Genomic DNA, 23,041 nt, shown 5'->3' on the forward strand with positions numbered 1-23,041 from the left:
ACAATCCAGTAGTGATCACATTACTGACACCAGCTTTTTAATTCTAGCTTTATTTTGTGAACTGAATTTAAAATTTCCACTGTCATAGCAGGATTTGAAATCACGTCACTGGATCGTAGGTCCAGTAACTGAACCACTATGCTACTGGTTCCCCGCTGGACAGAGCGTTGCACATTCTTACACAAATAGTTGTGCAAAAGTAATAGGATTTATTTCAATTTTTGTTGCTAAGGCCCTTGAGCTCCTCACGGGCACGCACTTACTTTTTGCAGATCTGCTGGTCCAATCACCTTCAAGGCCAGGCTGTCACAACTGTTCACGTGGCTACAAGTGCTTCACCCACGTGATGCCCTGATGATCTTTTGTCTGTTTGCTGGCAGCAAAGGCCTTTGAGAAATATTTAATTGTCTCTGATGTGAGTCATTTAAAAAAAATCTTTAAAAGAATTTAAATCATTGGGATAAATTTAAGAAACAAACAAATTTACTTAAAGACAACTTTAAGTCTCATAAATAATTCAAAACATTAAGATTAATTTAAAAATAATCCTACCCGTACTTACCTTTTCACACAAACGATGACCTCATTAAGTGAATGTTGGGCAACATATGTCAGCCATTCCTGGCATAAAGCTAAACTGGATGCCAAATATGTCTGTCCCCTCAACTCAAATCATTTGTGCTGTACCTCTGAATTCAGTGCTGAGCTCAGTGAGAGGCTAGATATCAATGAAAGGCCTTAGCAACAAAATGTCAGTATTTCCTGGCCTGAGATATTTATACTCATCTCCTCAGGTCTTTTGCTAATTGTTACTGGGTTTCATTTGTAAAACCTGATTAAGTGTATTATGGTGTTTAAGTCATTCCTGCTTTAGGTAATAGAATGCAGAAAACCACAAGGTTTCTATTTCAACTAGGCAAAATACAAGTGATTTAAAATGTTTTTAGAAAGGTGTTGGATAGGGACTTGAGAGGAAGATTTGGGGAATGGGGCTGGAAAGATTGCTCTACAGGGTGCCTGTATCACCTTGAAGGGCTGAATGGCTTCCTCCTGTACTTCAACAATTGCACGATTCCACAACTCACAATCCTGTTTGAAATCTATTGAAATGCTTGAGTAACTGACACATTAGTGTGACAGTTCCACAGAGCCACAGGACTTCCACCTGTGTTCTGACTTTGCACTAAAGTTGTTTAGTGCAAAGTCAGCTGTTTGTAGGCAATCCAGTTAGTCCCAATGCCCTACTCTTACTCCACGTTCCTGAAAATTATTTTCTCTCATGACAATCCAATTCTTCAATTGACTTTACTTCCACAGCCCTTGCAGGAAATAAGTTCCAGATCATAATCACTTAGCGTAAAACAGTTTTATCTTGTGTACTCTGCTTTCACCTTTCAATCTGCTTCCTCCTTTCCTTGAGTTATCCACTAATATGAGTAGTTAATTGCCCTAAAAAAATCAGCCAAGACCTTGCCTGTCATCATAAATTTCCTCTGAACCTACCTTGGTCTAAGGAGAACAACCCCTGCTCAAGAGTCATAGATACAACAAAGAAACAGGACCTTCATCCTCCCCAGACAGCAACGGCCATCAAGCACCTATTTTTACACTAATCTTCGCAGCGGAAATTCCTCATCTCTGGAAGCATTTTACCAAATCTTTTCTCCATCCTCTCCAGAAGGTTCATAGCTTTTTTAAACTCTGGTGACCATAACTGAATACAACAATTAAGTTAAAATTACCATCATCTCTTGTACTCCATGTCTCTATTTATGAAGTTTAAGAACCTACATGCTTTACTGTTCTCTTAACCTATCTGACATCTTTAAAGCTTTATGCACAAACCACCTCAAGAGGTTTTCTAGTCCCTGTCCCTGTTCCTATCACCTAGTCCCCATTTTCCTGGATAACCTGTCGAACTTTGGTCTTTATTGTTTCTGTCTGTTCTTTTTGCCAAAATGTGGCACTTTGCACTTTTCTGCATCACTTTACCTGTGTCTGGGATGCACATTCAGCCAACTTATTTATGCCTTCTTTCAGTCGATCACTAGTCTATTCTTTGCTTAATACACATACAAATTTTGTCCCTTCTGCAAATATTGAAATCTTGCCAGATACATCCATGCTTAAGCCATTAATGTACAGTCAATAATGTTGTGGTCCCAGCATGGAATTATGAGGAGCAGCACTGTCTGCCAAATTCTAGCCCTCAAAATAACCATTTATCACTGGTTCCAGTAACTAGTTTCCTATTCATTATGTTATTGACTTTTATTCCAATGCATCAGTTCCTTTAACCAGCCTTTTATATGGGACCTTGTCAAATGCCTTTGTACAGACATAAATAACATCCACTGCATTCCCTTTGTCACCTCCTCTCTGTTACCTCATCGAAAGGTTCAATCAAGTTAGTTAGATGTGATTTGCCTTTGACATATGCTTGCTGGCTCTTCTTTACAAACTCAAACCTGTCCTATTAAGTACTACTTCTTTCTAAAGCATATTTACCATTGAGAGTTTAATAAAAAATAAATAAAAAATAAATTTAGGTTGGTGCAGGAAATAATTGGTTCAGGAGTAAAAAACTTCCTCCAACTACACCCTACCAGGAATTATGCTTTGGTAGCATTCTGGTTAGCACGACGTTATTACAGCGTCAGTGATCGGGGTTCGATTCCTGTCGCTGTCTGTAAGGAGTTTGTACGTTCTCCCACGTCTGCGTGGGTTTCCTCGGGGTGCTCCGGTTTCCTCCCACATTCCAAAAATGTACGGGTAGGTTAATTTGGGTTTAAAACGGGTGGCGCGGAGTTGTTGGGCCGGAAGGGCCTGTTACCATGCTGTAAAAAAAATTTTTAAAAATTAAGCCGACCGGGATATTTCCCCACCCCTTTCTGAGCAAGGAAGTGATTTTTGACATTCCTTCCTCTGGTAGAAAATTGGAAGATTATGGCGAGCTTTTCTGAATTTTCCACTCCCCACCAGATAATATGCAAACAAGAATGCACACATTTGGATTTGGAGACCTACTTACTTCATCCATTAACAACCTTTCTGGCACCTCGTTCATTTTCTCCATTCAATATAAACAGCAAACACTGAAAACATACAACAATCCAGCAGCATCTGTAGAAAGAGAAACAGACTTTATATTTCAAGTCAAAAGGTCCTTCATCAGAACTCCATGTTTATAGCATTTTCTGTTCTTTATTTCAGATTTCCAGCACCTGAAGTTTTGTGATTTTCATGCTTGGTTACTTTATTTTCTTCTGTGATTTTGGCAGCACCTTTCCGTGATGAAGACCAATACATAACACTCATTAAATATTCCAGTCTTGCTGTCCGTCTCTATGTACTGATAACCTTCTTGGTCCCAAATCAGGCCATCCCCACTTGTACTACCTGCTTACTATTTCTGTGAGGATAAAAGGTTGTTCCCTGCATTCTATACTCTGCTGATACTTTTCACTGTTTCTCTCAACTTACTGCATTCAGCTAGCTGAGGCAGAGTTGGAAGTGATCTGCTGGCAATCTGTTTGTACTCCATCCAATCAGAGATGAGGGTATGGTCGACTGGAGTATTTACAACAACAACAGTTTGTGTTTACTTAACACCTCTAAAATAATAAAACGTCCCAAGATGCTCCACTGAGTCAGAGCCAAACAAAAATTTGCACCATGCCAAAGAAGATGTTAGGACTGTTGACCAAGTGCTTGATCAAAGAAAGAGGGTTTAAAAACAGCCTTAAAAGGTGGAGAAGTTCCGAGGCGAAGAGTGTGGGTGCCAAATCATTGTTTCCTTCTCTGCTCTCCTTGTGACTTGCATGCATTCACACCACAGGGAAAAACCACAAAAGCTGCTGACAAAGTCTCCTGGCACTGCTGGTGATGATGAAAAGTGCTTCAGCACACGACACTGTAGTAATCATGGTCCGCATCATCTGAAACAGCAACCAGCAGTTGTTGCTGTAACTCCTGATACTTACCCCCTCTTTCAGGTCAGAAGGTGGCCAGACCAGTGGGGTTAGTGGCCTATTGCCCACCCCGTGACTCCTGAGTGCCAGCTGTCTGGCAAAACCAATTCCTCTGGCATTGCTCGGAGTGGGCATCACATCAGTGGGCAACTTCTCAGCAAGTTCCAGGCTCTGCCAAGCTTTTATCATGCATGTGAATTAATAGAAGGCAGCAAGGCTATGGCTGAATGAGAGCCTGGGCAAAGAATAGGTTCATTCTTTTCTGGCTTGGGGTGGGGGAGTTGGGTAGTGGTGGTTGGGTGGGGGAACTGAAGTACAAAGTCGGGTATAAATGGCATAGCTAGTGAGTTTATGCCTCCACTTATAGGTGAGATAATACAATCCACACATTATTTGGTGACCAATATGACACATTTAATAAAAATTTACTTAACATAGGTTTGTTGTAGTTAAATGTTTTCACAGACAAATCCTACTTAAGATTGTAATGCATTATGATTGTATTATTTATCTAATTAATGTAATACGTAGTATATAGCTACAGAGTCAAATAAAGTGAAACACTGAAAATGTATTGTGATAGCAGTTTAATTGTATTTAAAATTCTTCAGAACGAACTGGACTGTGTGCTTATCTTGTGGGTTTAAACCACAACCACAAGATGAAAGAGCAGTTGTGAGAAGGCTGATATCCAAAGAACAGGACCCATATTTCACAGAGGACAGCATCCTTGTGCCAACATAGTTAAGGTATATTGGTTTCCTTTCAATTCAAATCCTGTTGTTCAAAATGGTTAATCCAGAGCTGATCACTGGAGCATTGGTGAGTACATAGGAATCCGCTCCGATAATCTAAGAACCATAGAACAGTAGAACAATACAGCACAATACAGGCCCTTTGGCCCACCATGTTGTGCTGCTCTTTAAACCACACCGAAGACTATATAACCCCTTCCTCCCACATATCCCTCTACCTTAAATTCCTCCATATGCTTATCTAACAATGTCTTGAACTTGACCAATGTATCAGCCTCCACCACCACCCCAGGCAGCGCATTCCATGCACCAACCACTCTCTGGGTGAAAAACCTCCCTCTGATGTCTCCCTTGAACTTCCCACCCATAACCTTAAAGCCATGTCCTCTTGTTTTGAGCATTGATGCCCTGGGAAAGAGGCGCTGGCTGTCCACTCTATCTATTCCTCATAATATCTTGTATACCTCTATCATGTCTCCCCTCATCTTCCTTCTCTCCAATGAGTAAAGCCCTAGCTCCTTTAGTCTCTCCTCATAATCCATACTCTCTAATCCAGGCAGCATCCTGGTAAATCTCCTCTGCACCCTTTCCAACACCTCCACATCCTTCCTGTAATGAGGCGACCAGAACTGGACACAGTACTCCAAGTGTGGCCTAACCAGAGTTTTGTAAAGCTGCATCATTACTTCTCAGCTCTTAAACTCGATCCCACGACTTATGAAAGCTAACATCCCATAAGCTTTCTTAACTACCCTATCTACCTGTGAGGCAACTTTCAGTGATCTGTGGATATGAACCCCCAGATCCCTCTGCTCCTCTACAGTGCCCAGAATCTTGCCATTTGCCTTGTACTCCACCTTAGAGTTTGTCCTTCCAAAGTGTACTACCTCACACTTCTCTGGATTGAACTCCATCTGTCACTTCTCAGCCCAGCTCTGCATCCTATCAATATCCCTCTGTAAGCTTTGACATCCCTCCACACTATCCACATCACCACCGATCTTTGCATCATCTGCAAACTTGCTAACCCACCCTTCCACTTCCTTATCTAAGTCATTAATAAATATCACAAAAAGTAGAGGTCCCAGAACCGATCCCGGTGGGATACCACTAGTCACAGCCCTCCAATCCGAATGCACTCCCTCCACCATAACCCTCTGCTTTCTACAGGCAAGCCAATTCTGAATCCACATTGCCAAGCCTCCCTGGATCCCTTGGCCTCTGACCTTTTGAAGAAGCCTACCATGTGGAACCTTGTCAAACGCCTTACTAAAATCCATGTAGACCACATCTACTGCACTACCCTTGTCAATCTGCCTGGTCACCTCCTCAAAGAACCCTATCGGGCTTGTGAGGCAAGATCTTCCCTTCACGAAGCCATGCTGGTTGTCCCTAATCAGTCCATGATTCTCTAAATGCTCATAGATCCTATCTCTTAGAATCCTTTCTAACAGCTTACTCACCACAGACATAAGGCTCACTGGTCTGTAATTCCCTGGACTATCTCTACTACCTTTTTTGAATAAGGGGACAACATTCGCCACCCTCCAGTCCTCCGGTACCATCCCCGTGGACAACGAGGACTCAAAGATCCTAACCAACGGTTCAGCAATCTCCTCCCTCACCTCACGAAGCAGCCTGGGTAATATTCCGTCAGGCCCTGGGGACTTATATGTCCTAATATTTTTTAACAACTCCAACACATCCTCATCTGATCTTCCTTAACTTTAATAGAACTTGTGCTTTCATCTGTGCTTGATATCATTGCCTGGTTTAATTCCTTCGATTCTCCAGGAACTGCAGCTATAATCACAAACCAAAATTAAAAGATGTTTCCTTGAAGAAGTGGAGAAGTACCCAATTGCAAAACATGCCTTTCATTTATAAAGCATCATAGCATGGTTCAGGAGCCCATTCAAATTGCAAGCAACAGCCAAATTTTTACCTCTTCAATAAAGATTTGACAGGGGTTAGATCTGAAGCTGGGATCATCCAAAGTTTGTAAAGTTAAAATACTTCCAATCAGTGCCCAAATAATTAACATTGCAATGCAGAAGTACCTCCAGTTTTACAGTATATAGGTACAATTGCATGATATGTCCAGTCTTGTACATGTTAAATATCCCACATCAATTAAATTCAGCACCAAAGTAATGAGTGTAAACTATTAGGCAAAACTTTGGTACAATAAAGATCATTCAGCAGAAGGGGAAGGGGATGAGAGACAGTACAACTGCTTCCAAGTACCCCACCTGAAGACACATTCAGAGAAGCAGTTATGTTTCTGAACTCACTGGTGTAATGCTGGAGTGCTTAAGCCAGCTCAAGAGTCAAGACAATTTTGTGGGATATCCCATGCTGTCTCATTAGATTTGGAAGAGGAGGTTGAGATTCTCAGTGGACCAGAGAAAGGCCTATCCACTTCTGGTCAGATGCACTGCAACAAAAGCTGTTCAATGTTTACATCTATCCAATTGGATATTAGTTCAAATGCCCAAAGCCGTAAAAGTACCCAAAGTAAGCTATGGTTAACAGTTTCCATTATAGGTACAACCTTCCCCACCATCGAGGACATCTTCAAGAGGTGGTACCTCAAGAAGACAGTATCCATCAATAAGAACCCTCAGCATCCTGGAGATGGCATCTCCTCATTATTACCATCACTCTCATCATTACCACCATCTTTCTCATTACTACCATCAGGGAGAAGATACAGGAGTCTGAAGACCCACACTCAACGATTCAGAAACAGCTACTGCCCCTCTGCCATCAGATTTCTGAATGGTCCATGGCCCATGAATGGTCCATGAATGGTCCACTTCCTCGTTGTTCCTTTTTTGTTGCACTAGTTATTTATTTTTGTAACTTATAGTAATTTTATGTCTTTGCACGGTACTGCTGCCACAAAACAATAAATTTTACGTCATCTAAGTCAGTGACAATAACTCTGATTCTGATTCTGAGTTTCTTGAGTTAAGCCAAATTCCTCAAAACAATCAGGAAACTGATGAAAGTTAAACGAACAGTTTGGTGAATAATTAAACAGTGATCCAGTTTAATTTGAGATTCAATGCCTCACCCTCTAAAACCGATGATACTAAAAAGCAACCATCACCAATATCTTGCACAACTCACCAGACTTACAAAATGTCAGTAATTAGTTTTAAAATCTGACATTCATAAAGTCTCCTCCCATGCAACTCAAAGCATTGGAAGCAGAAAGTGAAATAACTGGATTAGGTTAAGGAGATGATTTATGTTTTATGTCTTAAACTTTAGGTTTGAACGCCCCTCATTAATACCACTGTCATCAGTGGATCAATGAGGGCCTGTCATGTGACCACATATGAATGGAAATAAAACCAAAGCAGTGTGTGACTCGCTAGAGGGAGAGAATGCTGAATTTGGGTTACTGAATGTTTCCTGAGTGATACATATTGTAGCTGCAGTTTTAGAATGAAAGCTAATGAATGGCTGGTTGGATGTTTTGGCACATGAATTCATTCAAAACTTTGCTCTGCATGTGCCAACATACCACGTGTTTCCCCTGTGCTACGTGTTGTTTAAGCAATGCCTTGAATTTAAAGTTCTCATTCTTGTTTTCAATCTTTCCTTGGACTTCCACTTCCCCATATCTGGAGTCACCTCTCCTGCTACAATTCTGGCCTCTTGACCATGCCCAAATTTTATCATTCTACCATGGAGCCATGCCTTCAGTTGTCAAGACCCCAAGCTGTGAAATCCCCTCCTAAAATTTCTCTGCTCCTTACAGTCTTTCAGATGCTCCATAAATCACATCTCTATCTTCCCTAACATTTCTTAAAAAATTCTATTTGATAGTGCTCTTGTGAAGCATCTGAGAAGTTTTGATATGTTAAAAGCACTGAATAAATAGAAGCTTTCGTTAGAGTTCTTGTCGGGCTGACCCCTGATGAGAAAGAAATGCTCAACAAAGTGAACAAACATTTATATTGCAGGCCGACATCTATGCTGAGCATTCCAGCTGTTTATTATTAAGCATAATGATGTAAAAAATCTGCTGTTCCTATCTGAATGCTGCATCCAATTGGGTAGCATAAAACAATTGTGGCTGCGATCAATTAAGGAACTTCATTAATGAACTGGGATTTTCAATACCTGTTGTAATCATAGCAGAACTGGTGACCTCAAGCAGTGTCTGTCCTAGTATAAGTAGTGTGTAAAATAATAGTTTGTTAAACTCTATTACCATCCTTCTATATTCACCTTTCTCATTGTTTGGTCTCCAAACAGTCAATCATTATAGAGAACTCCACTAATCATACAGCGTATGTGTCTGCTTGGCAGGGTGTGTGGAGATGGAGGCCAACAGAAGCTCAGTTCCTACCCCCCACAACCCACCACAATCATTAAACACATTAAGCATGTTTGCGTATGCTTGTATGTGTGTCACACGCATTTGTTTTAAGTGCCTCTGAGAACTGGTCAAATTTAAATTCCTGCACACACTCCTGCCGCTTGGCCTGCTTCCTTTTGGCTTTTTGTCTGGAGTCAGGGTAATAATTCATGCACTGTTGTGTTCTCCTTGTAAAACATTTACATCTGAACCAGCGTTTATGTCGAAGCAGCAAACAAATTTTGATTAATAGAAATTACAATGTTACAGGGAGCAGTATGTTGAGATGGACATTGACCTTTGAGTTCCTGGTCCTTAGTTCAAATTCCAGTCTGGAGTGATAGGATGAAAGTCTCCTGAATATTAAGCACTCTTACATTTGGCGCTCATTTAGGCCAGACTGCAGGAGATTGATGTCTGTCTACTGGCAATCTGCATTTACTCTGCTGAACATGAGCCTCTTATTCTGAAACAAGATCTGAAGATCATGATTTTCAGGTTCTATTTCTAAATGTAGATTTTTTATTCTATGAAGATTTTCCAAAGCAAGTTTTAAAATGTCATGTATGTATATATATGGACATATTTTTAGGTTGGGAATTGAGATTAATATGCGGAGCCATTGTGGACTTTTCTAATGCATTGTGTGCAGACACATGCATCAAATGGTGAAATCGCAAACACGGCTTAATGAATGCAAATGTCACGTGCTGAAGTGCACACACCATATAATTAAATCGGAACTGCTGCATGGGATGGGGGATGGGGAATGGTCTGCTTCAGGATGGTAGCTGGAAATGGTAATTAATGGTAATAGTAGGGTGCAAGCCTTGAAAATAGGTTAGAAATGATGTTCCGGTCAGGAAATTGCCTTCAGGTGGAACCTCTGTAAAATAGGAATAGCTGAGCACAAAATAGAGGAGGAACACGGGGGAGGAGGCAAAAATGCTGGCATGCGAATAATGCAATAAGATGTGTGATATGGGATGTATAATGAAGTGCTTAAATAGATAAAAGAGACAGGGAAGTGACAACGACAGACAGAGGAGATGACAATGGATGTAAAACAGACAGGACAGGTGGTAATGAGTATAAAAGGAAGAGATTAGATTCAGTGCGAAAGTTGACAGAGGAAAGAGAAGGGAAAATTTGCTTGTGTTTAATGAATATACATTTCAATATACATCTCCTCTTGGTTAAGAAAATATACAAGATGAACAATATGTCTCTGCAAGAGGTGTCAGTAGTATTTATTTCTATTGCAAATGTAGTTTATAAACATGATTGTACTGAGGTCTATTTAACTGAAATGAACGTTGAAATACTTATTATCCATAAAACCTTCTGGGAGAACAATTAATTTTAAAAGAACTGTGGGTCCTATTTTGCATGCTCATTCAAGTATTGCCTATTTACTGACAGCAGCAATGTAATGTTTTCTGCTGTCCAACATATTAGTTTTACCCCAATTGCTATTGCATTGTAATTTGGTTTGGCAAAGGATTAAATGAAGTAGCAATCAATTGCCCTTTGTTGACCAGAAGTTAATTACTTGAATAAAGTGCACTGTGAATCTCTACCCTTTCGAGTATGGTAAACATGGCAAATGAAAATTCAATTTTAAATAAGTTTCAGCTATCCTCAAATGCCCTGTGAGCATCTGTCATAACAGAAGACTGGGACTGAAGCAAGTTAAGACCATGTTTTGTTGGTTCAGACAGGTTGCATAAGCCAGAATAAACGGCCTCAGTGTCCCTGAGACAGGGAGCAAAATGTCTAATTCTCCCATTCCCAAGCATTAAAAAACAGTTTTTGACAGGCTTTCCAACCACAATTGCCTGGCACCTGAGTCTTTACATGGCCAGACCCCAGACATGTGCTTTTCCACAGGGTATTACTACATGGCTGTGAGGATGCCCTTGCTTAACTAACAAATCTGCGATCATCATTGCAGCAAAAACCATATGAATAAAGTACAGGATTTTCATCTCAGAAGTTCAAAAGTAAGGAACAAGGTTATTTATTTTTGTTGTTGTTGTTATTACTTCTGGTCCTCCTCCTGCTCTCCTTCTCTCCCCCCCCCCACCTCCTACCTTCCCATTCTCCTCCCCCCTTTTTCTCATCTACTCCTTCTCCTCCCTAACACTCTCTCTCCCTCGGTCCACCTCTCATCCCGCCTTGCTTCTCCCTCCTCCTTCCCTTCACCTCCTCTCTCTCAACATTTCCCTCTTTGTTTTCCTCTCTTTCTTCCTTCTTCCTTATTCCTCTCCCTTCCTTCGCCCTTCTTCTCCATTCCTCTTGCTTCTTCCTCCTCCTCACTTCTTTTCTCCCTCACTCTCCCTTCCTCTTTCCTCTCTATCTCTCTTGTCTCCCTGTCTCTCCCTTCACCCTCCCTATGTTCCTCCTTCCTCCTCTTCCTCCAGAATCCTTAAGCCAGTTGGAACCTTGGACACTTTCCTGAATGGTCTTTAAAATCCACCATCAGTCGAATCTCAGAGCAGTGCACTCACTTTCTGTTCTAACCTCACTTCAGAGGGAACAGCGTAAAATGCAGGCTGGCACTTACATGCTGAGGGAGTGAAGCACTGATCTGTCCAACAGAAGTTTTGCCTTCACTCCCAGAGGGGTGCAAAACATCTCATGGTGCTACTTTGTACAAGCGCTGAGAAGCTTCTTCCTCGCTACCATCAAACTTCTGAACTAATACTTCTTTCACATCCCTTCTGCTCTGTCCATGAACGCAAGAAACTGCAGAGAGTTGTGGACACAGCTCAGCACATCACAGAAACTGGCCTCCCCTCCATGGACTCTGTCTACAATCCTTGCTGACTCTGTAAAGCAACCAGCATAATCAAAGACCCCTTCCACCCTGGACATTCTCTCTTCTCCCTCCTCCCATCGGGCAGAAGATACAAAAGCCTGAAAGCATGTACCACCAGGCTCAAGGACAGCTTCTATCTTTTCTATTTCCTGTATGTCTGCCCTCACCCCATCTCCCCCAGACATAACAGGGATAGAGTTCCCCTTGTCCTCACCTACCACCCCACGAGCCTACGCATCCAGCATATCATTCTCTGCAACTTCCACCATCTCCAACAGGCACATCTTCCCCCCCTCCCCTCCCCTCTCCACTTTCTGCAGGGACCGCTCTCTCCGTGAACCCCTTGTCCACTCGTCCCTCCCCACCGATTCCCCCTCCAGGCACTTATACCTGCAGCCGTGCTAAGTGTTACACTTGCCCCTACACCTCCTCACTCACCACCATTCAGGGCCCCAAACAGCCCTTCCAGGTGAGGCAGTCCTTCACATGTGAATCCATCGGTGTCATTTATTGCATCTGCTGAGACCCAGTGCAGATTGGGGGATCACTATGTCAAGCACCTTCGCTCTGTTCATTGTAACAACCAGCATCTCCCGGTGACCACCCATTTTATTTCCACTTAACCATTCCCACACTGACATTTCTATCCACGGCCTCCTCTACTGCCAAGTTGAGGTTGGATACAGATTAGAGAAACAGCACCCCATATTCTGCCTTGGGAGTCTCCAACCTGACGGCATGAACATTGATTTCTCTAATTTCTGGTAGCTACTCCCTTCTGTCCCCAATTTATTTTCCTTATCCCACCAGCCCCATCACCCCAACCTCTTTCCCCTTCTCTGCCCTCTCAATCTGCCCATCACCCACACATTCCTCCCACCGGTTCCCCTCCTCACCTCCTTCCCTTTATTCCATGGTTCACAGCCCTCTCCCATCAGATTCCATCTTCTTCAGCACTTTGTCACTTCCACCTATCGCTTCCCAGCTTCTTACATCATTGCCACTCTCCCCTCCCTCACCTGTCTATCACATCCCCACCCCCCCCCCCCCTTACCTGGATCCACCTATCACCCACCAGCTCTTGCTCCACCCCTCCCCCCACTGTTTTATACCCGCTATCTCCCTTCTTTCTTTCCAGTCCTGATGAAGGGTCTTGTCCCAAAACATTGACTGTTTATTTCCCTCCATAGATGCTGTCTGACCCTTTGGGTTCCTCCAGCATTTTATGTGTTGCTGCAGCTTCTATCCCGCTGTTTTAAGATGATTGAACTGACTTCTTGTATGATAAGACGGACTCTTGGCCTCACAATCTACCTCGTCATGGCTTGCATCTTTTTGTCTGCCTGCCTTGCATGTTCTCTGCAATAGTAACACTATATTCTGCATTCTGTTATCATTGCCTCTTGTACTACCTCAATGCACTGATGTGATGAAATGATCTGTATGGATGGCATGCAAAACAAAGTTTTTTGCTGTACCTCAGTACATGTGGCAATAATAAACCAATTTAATAAACCTTCCCCAGTCATGCTGTCGTATTCTTGAACCCTTAATTTGACCTCTTCTATTATTGTCACTAGCATTTCTTTTTACACTACCTCAGTCTGCACTGCTATAATTTGCACAATTCTCTTGTTTTTGTATCCATTGCTGTATTTATCATTGTATTTATTATTACCATGTAACTGCTTACACTGCAAGCCTCACACAAGCAAGGAATTTCATTGCACCCTGATGTATATGAAAATAAACTAATCTGAATCTGAATCTGAATCTGAGTTATCCCTGGTGATTTTGTCAACGTTATCCCTCAAACAGTTTTGCTGTAACAATATATCAGGTCGTTATTCACCATGGTTTCTGGGGCTTTGCATTGCACTACCTAGCAGCTGAGGTTCCCACCATATGGCACTGACCACCCTTCAAATATAAATTACTCTGAAGGTCATAGATTTTGAGAAATAAATGCAAGGCTTTACCCTTTTGTTTTAGATGTATAAAACCCAAAGAGGTGATCTGATTGAAAACTTCAATTTATGATTTGTGAATTCCAAGACAAACAATCCTAGTTTGTGCAATCTCTGTTCTTGACTTTCATTAACCAGAACTCCTGAACCAAAGGTGGAAAAGGCAACTGAAGGAGTGGAAACAACATTATATTTTTCAAAGTGGCCCACACAATATAAGTTGTTAAGTCCTACAGGAATGCAGTGGAAAGCCCTGGAATTAATCCAAACACTCGATGGAGTATGTCCTAGGCTTCTCCACCAATATTAATATGTGGGGAGTGGCAGGTGTAGTTGTGAGGGGAGTGACTTGGGGTGGATCCTCTGTCTGCCGTAAACCACATGAATCCTGTTAGAAGGGGCATGGTAAAGACAGGAGACTCCCAGGGTGGGAGAATTGACCAAACAGTGGCACTGGTGTCAATCATTAAAGAGGGTTATGTGAAGGTTAGATCAAGCCAAAATCATGATTTGAGCCCAGGGCAAATTATTTTGACAGTTGAATTTTCACTGGCCTTTTAAAAAGAGCACTGGCAGCCTCGTTAGTGTAGTGGTAGACGTAACGCTTTACAGCACCAGCAACCCGGGTTCAATTCCAGCTGCTCTCTGTAAGAAGTTTGTACATTCTCCCTGTGTCTGTGCACTTCCCTAGGATCTAACCACAGGAATTTACTCCTCCTTTGCCAAGTGAAAATGCTCATAACTTTCAACAGAAGCTTCCACAATCCTTAGTTTGTGCGTTCTGAGATAGAAGACTGGCCATAATCCTGAATGGTGGAGCAGGTTTGAAGAGCTGAAGGGCATCTTTCAGCTCCTATTTTCTATTTTTTAATGTGACTTCAGCGTAGAGACCTCTGACTTCCCTGAGATAATGCGATTTTGTGCTTCCACAGAAACTAATTGGGATTACTTCATGGGATGCCTCCTGAGTTAGTTTCAAACAGCATAATTGTACATCCTGTCAACTACTACCACCTTTTTGGTGAATTCTGTGGATTCCACATCAGACAATTGCCTCAGTATTCATGTATAATAAAAAGCAATAATTTGCTTTACTCTAGGGAAATTACTTTCAAGAATTTTGCATGTAGAGGATCTTTTAAAACATTCTTTAGACTATACCATGTATAACCTTTTGAGTTCATGGTGACATGTGAAAGTGTGTAAGAGTATATGCCGCAATGTAGTAATTTATTTTAATTGTCTCAATGGGACCCACTATTATACCCCTGTAGAGTGGGTCACTGCATTAGAAAATTAAAGCTGATGTAAGCTATTCATTTTTATTCCTATCCTCAGTTCAGACTGTCAGACCACTGATAAGCTGTATGACTGAATCAGGTACTACAATAAACCTTGCTGGAAGTTTTATAATTAATAGCTGTTGGTGGCACATTGTTAACACTGTAAATTATATATTAGCTTTCTCTGCTTGGATTTCACATTTGGTTTTCCACAAGCTAGCCTTTCAGGGATATCTAGGTTTTTAATTACCACACAATGCAGTGCCCCTAACTTACGTGATCAACTTCTGGCAGCTGTCCAGAGGTGGGTGGTGTAATGCAGCAAGGAACCAGACTGGCTGCAGCCCTATTTCAGTCACAGCCTGGTAAACCTTCCAAGGTGATGATGATGCCTTCCAGGATCAAAGATCTGGTTTTGCTCCCCCGCCATATCAGGGGGATATAAATATCGTCTCCAGCTGCAAAGGTAAACAGTTTTATGATTGCTCATGGCTCTACAAGTTTTCAAATTAGTTTTTATCCTTCAATGAACTGAAGTTTTGACCCATGTTTCTCTCTTCATGGCTGCTGGCTGACTAGCTTTAGTTAAGTGGTTCCAGCAGTTTCTGTTTCCAGTCTTTGTCCTGTGTTTCTCTTCCCTTCCTACTGAACACATGCTAGCCTGAAGCAAAGTCACCAACTGCCTGGCCAGATTTTATGGTCAGGCTTGCAATTTCTTTCAACACATGGATCTTAGAACATAAGAAAATAAAAAGGGGTAGCTGAACTGAGCCACCTGGACTTTTGACCTGGCTTTGCCGTTTATCTAGGTCATGGCTGATCTTCTACCTCAGATTCATTTTCCTGTACTATCACCATACCCTTGGTTAGAACCTTCGGCCCACAATGTTGTGCTGACCTATTTAAAATGACTCAATGATCAATCTGACCCTTCCCTCCTACACAGCCCATAACCTTCCATTTTTCTTACATCTATATGCCTATCTAAGAGTCTTTTAAATGTCCCTATTGTATCAGCCTCTACCACCACCCCTGGCAATGAGTTCCAGACACCAATCACTTACTGTGTAAAAAAACCTAGCTCTGACATCTCCCCTAAACTTTCATCTTCTGACCTTAAACTGAAGTCCTCTAGTATTGGCCATTGCTGCCCTGGGGAAGGGTGTGGCTGTCCACTCTATCTATGCCTCTCATAATGTTATACACCTCTATCAAGTCGCCTCTCATTCTCCGTCGCTCCAAAGAGAAAAGCCCTAGCTCACTCAACCTTTCTTCATAAGACCTGTCCTCTAATTCAGGCAGCATCCTGGTATATCTCCTTTGCACCCTCTCTGAAGCTTCCATATCCTTCCTTTCATGAGGTAACCAGAACTGAACACAATACTGAAAGTGTGGTCTAACCAGAGTATTATAGAGCTGCAACATTACCTGGTGGCTCTTAAACTCAATATCCTGACTAATGAAGGCCAACGTACCATATGCTTTCTTAACCACCATATCACTTTGCATGGCAACTTTGAGGGATCTATCTCTGGACTTCTACCCAAGATCCCTCTGTTCCTCCACACTGCTAAGAATCTTGCCATTAGCCTTGTGCTCTGCCTTCAAGTTCAATCTTCCAATGTATATCACTTCACACTTGTCGGATTGAACTCTATCTGCCACTCTCTGCCCAACTCTGCATTCTGTATATATCCCGTTGTAACCTACAACAACTTTCTACACTGTCCACAACACCTCCAACCTTCGTGTCATCTGCAAACCCACCAACCCATCCCTTCACCTCCTCATCCAAGTCATTTATAAAAATCACAAAGAACAGGGGTCCCAGTACAGATCCCTGTGGAACATCACTAGTCACCGACCTCCAGACAGAATACTCTCCATCTACTACCACCCTCTGCCTTCTGTGGGCAAGCCAATTCCAAATTCATGCAGCCAAGTCTCCATGGATCCCATGCCTCATGACTTTCTGGACTTTCGGATCAAATGCCTTACTAAAGTCCATGTACACCACATCCACATCTCTACCTTCATCAATTTGTTTTGTCACCTCCTCAAAAAACTCCGTTAGGCTTGTGATGCATGACCTGCCCCTCACAAAGCCATTTTAACTATCCCTAGTAAGACTATGCTTCTCCAAATGCTCATAAATCCCATCCCTAAGAATCCTCTCCAACAGCTTACCAACTACTGACATAAGGCTCACTGGTCTATAATTCCCAGGATTATCCCTATTACCTTTCTTGAACAATGAAACAACATTTGTCATCCTCCAATCCTCTGTGGCCAGGGAGGATGCAAATATCATCATCAACACCTCAGCAATCTCTTCCCTTGATTCCCGTAGTAACCTGGGGTATATCCCATCTGGCCCCAGGGACTTATCTATCCTAATGTTTTTCAGAAGCTCCAACATTACCTCTTTCTTAACCTCAACTCGTTACAGCACATTAGCCTGTTCTATGCTGACCTCACATTCATCAAAGTCCCTCTCCCTTGTAAATACTGAAACAAAGTATTCATTAAGGGCAGAGTACTGGGTGAATGGCAAGGTACTTGGCAGTGTGGAGGAGAAGAGGGATCTGGGGGTTCATATTCACAGTTCATTGAAAGTTGCCTCACAGGTGGAAAGAGCAGTTAAGAAGGCCAATGGGATGTTGGCTTTCATAAGTCGCGGGATTGAGTTTAAGAGCCGCGAGGTGATGATGCAGCTTTACAAAACTCTAGTTAGGCCACACAGAGTACTGTGTTCAGTTCTGGTCGCCTCATTATAGGAAGGATGTGGAGGCATTGGAGAGGGTGCAGAGGAGATTTACCAGGATGCTGCCTGTATTGGAGAGTATTGAATATGAGGAGAGGCTTAAGGTGCTAGGGCTTTATTCACTGGAAAGGAGGAGGATGAGAGGAGACATGATATATAAAATATTGAGAGGAATAGATAGAGTAGACAGTCAGCGCCTCCTTCCCAGGGCACCAATGCTCAAGACGAGAGGTCATGGCTTTAAGGTTATGGGTGGGAGGTTCAGGGGAGATGTCAGAGGGAGGTTTTTCACCCAGAGAGTGGTTGGTGCATGGAATGCACTGCCTGGGGTGGTGGTGGAGGCAGATACATTGAACAGGTTCAAGAGCTTGTTGGATAGGCATATGGAGGAATGTGAGATAGAGGGATATGCGGGAGGAAGGGGTTAGGTAGTGTGAGGGTGGTCTGATGGACGGCACAACATGGTGGGCCGAAGGGCCTGTTTTGTGCTGTATGGTTCTATGGTTCTATGGTTCTATGACCTCCCCTACCTCCTCCACCTCCAGGCTTCCCCTTTATCCCTGTGCGATCCTACCATCACCCTTGTCATCCTCCTGTTCTTCACATACATGTAGAATGCCTTGGGATTTTCCTTAATCCTACTGGCCAAAGCCTTCTCATGTTCCCTTCCAGCTCTCCTAAGTCCCTCCTTAAGCTCCTTGCTGGCTGCCTTATAAGTCTCAAGAGCCCTATCTGATTTTTGCTTCCTAAACCTTAAGTATGCTTCCTTCTTCTTCTTGTCTAAATGTTTCACCTCTCTTGTCGACCATAGTTCCTTTACCCTACTATCCGTTCCCTGTCTCAGTGGGACAAACCTATCCAGAACCCCATACAAGTGTTCCCTAAACAACCTCCACATTTCTGCTGCGCATTTCCCTGAGAGCATCTGTTCCCAATTTACACTCCCAAGTTCCTGCCTAGTTTCATTGTAATTTGCCCTCCCCCAATTAAGAACTTTCCCATAATGTCTGCTCCTATCCTTGTCCATGACTATGCTAAAGGTCAGGGATTTTCCGTCACCGTCTCTGAAATGCTTGCCCACCAAGAGGTCTGTCACCTGACCAGGTTCATTGCCTAGTACTAGAACCAGTATGGCCTCTCCTCGAGTCGGTCTGTCCACATACTGTGTAAGGAATCTGTCCTGGACACACCAAACAAATTCTGGCCCATCCAAACCTTCTGCACTAAGGAGGTGCCAATCAATATTAGGGAAGTTGAAGTCACCAATGACAACTCTTTTACTTTTGCACCTTTCCAAAATCTGCCTATATATCTGCTCCTCAGTGTCCCGGTGGCTGTTGGGGGACCTATAAAATACTCCCAATGGAGTGATTGCTCCCTTCCTGTTCCCCTTGGTATAGAGTCATACAGCACAGACACAGGTCCTACGGCCCACTTGTCCAGACCGACCATCAATACTAACCCTATTTCTCAGTACCTTGCCCATAACCTTGTCTGCCTTGGCAATTCGAGTGCTCAGCTGGTTATTTCTTATAGGTTGTGAGAGACTTCATCTCTATCACCCTAACAGACTGAGCATTCTGGATTCCAACCACATTCTGGGTGAAAAATAATTCTTCCTTAGATCTCCCCTTAAACCTTTCATTCCTTATTTTAAATCTATGCCCTCTGGTTTTACACATCACTGCAATGGGGACAAATTTCCTATTATCTACTCCATCCACGCCTCTCATCATTTTGTATTCCTCAATCTGGTTCCTCTTCAACCTTCTCTACTCCAAATGCCACAAACCCAGCCTATCCCGTCTCAGGCTCCATCTCAGGAAGCACCCTGGTGAATCTCCTCTGCACTCACTCCAGTCAATCTCGGCCTTCCTATTGTGTGCAACCAGAAATGCACATTGGCTTAACCAATGTTTTATAAAGCTACATCATAACCTCCTTGCTCTTATCTTCAATGCATCATCCAATGAACACAGGTATCTCATTTGCTTCATTAGCCTCCTTATCTACCAGCACTGCCACTTGCAGGGATTCTTGGCCTTGTACACCAACACCTCCTCGGTCACTACCCTTTATTGTGCATGTGCTAGCCTTATCAGTCTTCTCAAAATGCATCACCTCATGATTTAATTCCATTTACCATTGCATTGCCCATCTTACCAACTCTTCGTATCGTCCTGTGGCCTAAAATAATCCTTCTCACCACCAATTTTCATCTCTTACTTTACTAATGATATTTCTAAAATTCACATCCAGATTGTGAATGCATGTAACTAACAGGAAGGGTCTCAGCATTGATCCTTGTGATAGACCATTGACCAAAGGTTTCTAATCATAAAAAACAACCATCCACCATCACCTTCTATCTCCCAATTTTGAATCTAATTTGCCTACTTGCACAAGATCCAAGGCACTCTAATCTTTTGGATTTCCATGTGGGCCCTTGTCAAAGACTCTACTGAAGTCCATGTCGATTACATCACGCACATTGTTTACATCGATGCACATTGTTACATCTCTGAAAAATTCAATTAAATTGGTCAGATAGGATCAAACTATCTTTGATTAATCTTTGCCTTTCCAATTGTAGATTAACCCTGTCCTTCAGAATTATTTTCCAGTAGCTTCACTCCCACTCATGTTGGACTCAGTGGCCTATCATTGCCAGACTTATCTCTGCTGCCCTTTCTGAATAAAGATGGTACATCTTCTGTCTTCCAGTCATCTGGTACCTCACTTGTGGCCAGCCAAGATTTACAAGAGCAGCCATGAGGAGTTGAATCATCTACTTCTGCTACTGATTGGCCAAGAGGCAGGAGGAAGAGCGATAGTTTATGGAGTAACTTGAAAACAGATAGGAGAATGGAAAAATACACAAAAAGTTGATGGAGGAACTCAACAGGTCAGGCAGCATCCATGGAGGGAAATAAACAGTTGACGTTTCGGGCCGAGACCCTTCATCAGGACTGGAAAGGAAGAGGGCAGAAGCCAGAATAAGAAGGTAAGGGAAGGAAGAGGAGGAATACGCACAGGCAGGGGACAGGCGAGTTCAGGTGATCGGCGAGTCTAGGTGAGAGGGAGAAGGTAGATGGGTGGGGGAAAGAGAGAAGATGTAATAAGCTGAGAGCTGATAGGTAGAAGAGGCAAAGGGCTGAAGAAGAAGGAATCTGGTGGGAGAGGGCAGTGGACTGTGGAATAAAGGATGGAGGAGGGGAGGAGAGGAGATGGGCAGGTCATCAAGATGGGGGAAGGGAGCCACAGGAATAAGGGAAGACAAAACAGTGGAGAGGGGGAAGAAAAAGAAGGGGTGGGGTTGCTGGAAGCTGGAGAAATCGATGTTGAGGCCATCAGAATGGCGTCCTTACAAGTGACAGGGTGGGAAGAGCTGTAGTCAAGGTAACTGTGGGAGTCCCTCCATAGATGCTGCCTGACCTGCTGAGTTCCTCCAGCGGTTTTTGTGTATTGCTCCAGATTCCAGCATCTGCAGAATTTCTTGTGTCTCCATGAGGATGGAAAATGTACTTATTGTCAGAATAGAAGCCAGTGTAGGTCAGCAAGCCGGATATAATGGGCTAGTATGACATGGAGTGAACTAAGACGCAGATCTTTGGAGGAGCACAAGTTTCCATAAGAGAGAGGACAGGAGAGCATGTGGGAGAGCATTGGATTATTCAACAGAGGTAACAAAAGTGTGGAAGAGAATTTCAGTAGCAGTTGAGCTTGCAGCAATGGCAGTTCTGGGCAATGTACGTCTTAGTGGGGGACTGATTTTGTAGGTAGAAATTCAGCTCTAGTTCAAACACAGCAGCAAGTTTGAAAACAGTCTGGTCCACCTTCGGACAATTTCTTGAGATGGAAGTGGTGGCCTATGAACTGCATTTGCAGCAGGTCAAAGATAATAGCTTTGGTCTTCCCTATATTTAGTTATAGGATATGTCTCTTCTCCTAACATTGGCTGTCAGCTTAAAAGCATAACAGTTACATGAAGTGGACATCATTGGCAATGCTGGCATTTTATTCTCCATCTCTAATTGCTCCTGAACTGAGGAGATGCTTAAGATTAGCCATGCTGGTAGGTCTGGAGTTACATATCAGCCGGACCTAGAAAAGATAGGAAATTTCTTTCCCTGAAGGACATTATACAGATGGATTTTCACATCAGCCCAGTAATTTCATGATTGCTGTGACTGTGTCTGTCTTTCTGATTATATTCCAGACTTATTTAATTGAATATAAATTCCCCAGCTGTTGTGGTGGGATTTAAATCCATGCTTGTGGATAAATGGTCTGGTAACATTACCATTATATTAGCATACCTCAAATCTGCATTCATGAAAGGTCACTAATCTGAAGCATTGACTCTGCTCTTCTCTCCACAGATGCAGGCTGATTTGAAAACTACTTCTAATGTTCCCCATTTTCGTTAACTAAATGAAGGTGAACATTGTCAGTATACTTGTAGAACTGGTGTTGTGCCTGTGAACAATATTACCCAGAGCCTGCCTGTAAAGATGCCAAGAATAGGTCTGTTGGGATCTCCTGAGATAATATGATAGCAAAGGAAAGATTGCAGCTTGCAATTCCGCATGCAAGAATATAACAATGCAAGATCAGTGTAATTCACCTAAACAATGGACGAGAGGCATTGGAGGATGATGGAGTTGTGTTGAAGATTTTAGACAGGTTGTAATGAATGAGAACAGAAAGTTTACCATGATCAATATCACAAAGAATGTTATTTGTGACTTTGATAAAGCCATTTCAGTTCTGTGGGAAAGTGATAAACTGCACTGGAGGATATACAACCAGGCTGCATTGGTTTATCCTAAAATGGCTACTGACAATGGTTGCACATTATGTAGGATCAGGGTTAGGTATGGATTTGCTTCCTTTATAAATTTGTACAGCATTTCCTCCACAGCTGGTGTAATTTAAGCATAGCAATCATTGTATAACGAGGACAGAAAATCCATTTGTAGCAATTACATGTGCAAAGAGTTGGCCCAGTCTCCGGCAGCGATTTATAAATCTCTACTTATTAAATAAGGCAAACAGCATCAATGACAAATGTCTGAGTCAATAAGATAAAATTTCTTTCAGTG

Source organism: Pristis pectinata, chromosome 10 (genome assembly GCF_009764475.1).
Source record: "Pristis pectinata isolate sPriPec2 chromosome 10, sPriPec2.1.pri, whole genome shotgun sequence".
Lineage (NCBI taxonomy): Eukaryota > Metazoa > Chordata > Chondrichthyes > Rhinopristiformes > Pristidae > Pristis > Pristis pectinata.